The sequence below is a fragment of the Sesamum indicum genome, linkage group LG4 (genome assembly GCF_000512975.1).
Source record: "Sesamum indicum cultivar Zhongzhi No. 13 linkage group LG4, S_indicum_v1.0, whole genome shotgun sequence".
NCBI lineage: Eukaryota > Viridiplantae > Streptophyta > Magnoliopsida > Lamiales > Pedaliaceae > Sesamum > Sesamum indicum.
This window is the reverse complement of record NC_026148.1, coordinates 2,106,329-2,109,775: the sequence shown is the minus strand read 5'-3', so window position 1 is coordinate 2,109,775 and position 3,447 is coordinate 2,106,329. Positions and strand designations below refer to the sequence as shown.

The 3,447-nt window shown below is 35.4% G+C and overlaps 1 long non-coding RNA gene across 2 annotated transcripts; it reads left to right on the top strand.

Annotated features, from left to right (window-relative positions):
* Positions 738 to 2,316, top strand: LOC110011882. 2 transcript variants are annotated; one of them, XR_002286986.1, is made up of 2 exons: positions 738 to 885; positions 2,020 to 2,316. It is a non-coding gene; the product is annotated as an uncharacterized LOC110011882 (long non-coding RNA). The 2 variants fall into 2 exon arrangements; XR_002286987.1 differs by having other exon boundaries at positions 738 to 901.

Here is a 3,447-nt window from a genome sequence, read left to right as displayed (position 1 = left end):
ATATTTGGAACGTTCTTTGTTACTAATCTTGGAAAGGCTGCTTAAAATCTGGACACCTTTTGAATTTTTTTATTTTTTAAGCCAAACAAATTCATTGGACCAATTTTTGAAATGGTCTTGTAAATTGAGAATTTCAAAGTCTCAATTTCCGTTCATATTTTGAGTTGGCACCCAAATTAAACCACCCAAATTTGGAACGACTTCTGTAGCTCTTTTTACATATTACGTTTTGAAACAGTTTTATTTACGGCATTCGGAAGGCCTTCTTATTTTTGTAGGTGGCTATTACAAGCTAACAAGACCGTTCCAAAAACCATTGTAATTTTGCAACGGTTAAAAGCTTGTACTGGTGTTTGTAATGATCAAAAGCTTGTACTGGTGTTTGTAATGATCAATACTTAATAAATATTTGGAACGGCTTCTTCTACTATTTTTGGGTCAGGTATATTTCAATTTAAAAAAAGTTTTTACAAAATTTTCAACTATTCCAAAAGTCGTTCGAACTTGTAAAGGTCTGGATTTTATAACGGCTTTACCCATACGATAATTTTATAACGGTATTTGTAACTCCTGTGGCGGTTCCAAACATATGAAATTTAGTTGGACACAACCATGACATCAGCAAATGTTATCTGTTCCAAATATTGTTACAAAGCCCGTTTATATTGTGGTCGTTCCGAAAATGTCGTTACAAATTTCGCTTTGTTTTGTAGTGATCTTTCGCTCTTCCCGTTTTCTTTTTCTTGCTAGAACGAGGAGGAGACATCTCCAGAGGTTGTGTGGACAGTTTAGAGGATCTCTTGATTGAGATCTAACTGTGAACGAATCTGGAGTGGAGAACTGGAAGACGCAAGAAGTTGATTGAAGAAAAATTATGAGGGCGAGGTTCTTATTTAATCATGTTCGTCTTGTTTTTTCTTTAAGTTCTATGGACTATTTTACTTTATTGTACACCAAACTCTGGGAAAGATCAAGGGTTCACCCCTTAATCGGGTTTATTGTATGTTTTTAATAGTTGATTTTTTTATTTTTCGATCTTTCGCCGTGCTTCCTAAACCGATCCACTCCCTTCAAGAGGTATAAGAGCCCGATTCGGTGTCTAGGTCTAGAATGTAATGTGCATTGCATGATTCAACATGTTTACATGTTATTAATTGACTTTGAAAGCATGAATCATGTGTTTAACTGCATATCTATATCTAGCGTTTATGTGTTTTAATTTTGCATTTGATATTGAACATGAGAAATTTGAAAATTTTGAAATTTAAATTCTTGTTTATTTCAAATTGTAGAAGAAAAAAAATGAAAATTTTCAAGAAAAGTCAAAAGAATCAGCAGACAAACGCTGCCTACCAGCCAACTAGTAGGTGGGCGGTGTGCGCAGGCGAGAGCCCTGCGCTTGCGACCTGCCCAGCGCGCCTATTGGTGTGTGCACATGGTTGTGCATGACAGATGGTTGGGATGTGCGCGCGCCTAGGTGCCGGTGGTTGGTTGTCTATATAGATTTTTTTTCAATTTTTCAAATTTTTTATTTTTGTGATTTAATTTTTGGTTGAGATTTGATATTTTTTGAAAATTAAATTACTAAAATTAATTTGAATGGATTTTTCAAACAAGAATTAATTTTGCATGGGTTGTACATTAATTTGTATTATTTTACGTATAATTCCTTCGATTGGATGTGTAATTAGTTTATGATATTAGATATCATTATTACATTTCATGGTTTGTGCTATCTGCAGTGCATGTTTATTTTGAAAATAAATATGCTATATTATTAATTGGATTAATATAGATGATCTGAAAGCCCATTGGACTTGTGGATTGTTTAGTTTATGTTAGATTGGGGCCTACGTGCCTTTCATTTCTTATGTTTTTGTTTTTAGCCTAAAATATTAAGGTTTGCTTTCTCCCTATTTATGTACTCCTCCTAAGTTGTATGGGGTTTCTATTTCAGTTGTAATAAGTGTAATAAGTTAAAGAAATGTTTTTTTTTTGTTATTTATAATAATAATAAAGAGCAAGCCTAGACGATGGAGGCTCATGGAGAAGGCCATGGATTGGCCTACGGAGATCCATGGAGAAGAGGCTCGAAGGACGGAACCGACGACGGAGATGAGGAAATAAAAAGTGATTATGAGGCCTATAATATGTTAATAGGTTGAATAACTTGTAACAATCTAGGCCTACCTTTAGACTAACCATAGATCCAGTGTTAGTTCAGTGGGTCGCATAGGTATTTGGACTTGTGATCATCCAACAGGGGCGTGTTAGGCTTTTATGTTTGCGTGCAATGCATTTAAGTAATATTTTTAATATTTAGAATATTGAGCATGCAAAATACTTAATATGTGACGAGGTTTCCGTCAAAATAAATAACTCTCACTTGGTTGGACCAAGTTAAATTATTAGAGTCTAAAAATAGAAATAAACAAAGGGTTGTTATACCATGCCTTCTGTCCATAGTAATGTAGCGAGAAAGCCGATTTCACCCATACATGGTCTCGGGAGTCGTGGCACATTTAGATTGAAATGAAGCTACATTATTATTGTGAGCGAAGTGAATATGAACCTATTTCCCTGCCTTACGAGTCGTGGGGGGCGATAGTCTGCACTATGATTCGATTGATGGGTCGGGTCTAACACCAAGGAATGTTATTCATTTGGAGTCCTCAAATAATGTGAAAATGGTTAGATAAAATATTTTAGGGATCTCGTAGGTGGAGAATAGTATTAGATACATCCCACAAGACTATTTTTATGTGAATCGTAAAAGTAGGGCATGGAGAATCTCGCTTATGGACCCCAAGCCCACCAAAAAAAGGTTTTTCGAAAACTCCATTTGAGAGTGATGAGCTTTCGTAGAAATAGTGGGATGGTTAATGTCTGAAGTCCAAGTCCTTAACTTGAAATTAATATTATGGTAATCCACTAATTTTTTCTATTAATTGTAGATGTCTGGGAATTCACTTAATTCCATACTTGAGTAAACAAATTCGATGGAAAAAACTATTTAAATTGGTTGAGTAATCTGAGGATAGTCCTAGATTTCGAGAACCAGACTTATGTTCTGGATAAGTCTCTACCTCAAACTTTACCCGAAGGGTTCCTGTCAGGAGAGCGTTCGACTTTTGAAAAGTTTACTTAGTGGCATGAGGAGAACCCAAATGTATGTAGTATCGTACTGGGCTCAATGAATAACAATATCCAGAAATAGTATAAGAGGTACGAAGGCGTTTGTTTAGGGAAAAACAGATTGCCCTGGAAACGCACGAGCGGAAGCGAAAAGCAAAATATGTAGAAGATAAAATTAAACCAATGTACCAACAGGTGTACCCTTGAAGTTTCTGAGCGTTCGATGTAGTATGAAAATGAAAAGGCACAAAATAAAACTATACGAGACTGTGGTATGAAACTAGATAAGTAAAAAGGAGAAGATGATACCTT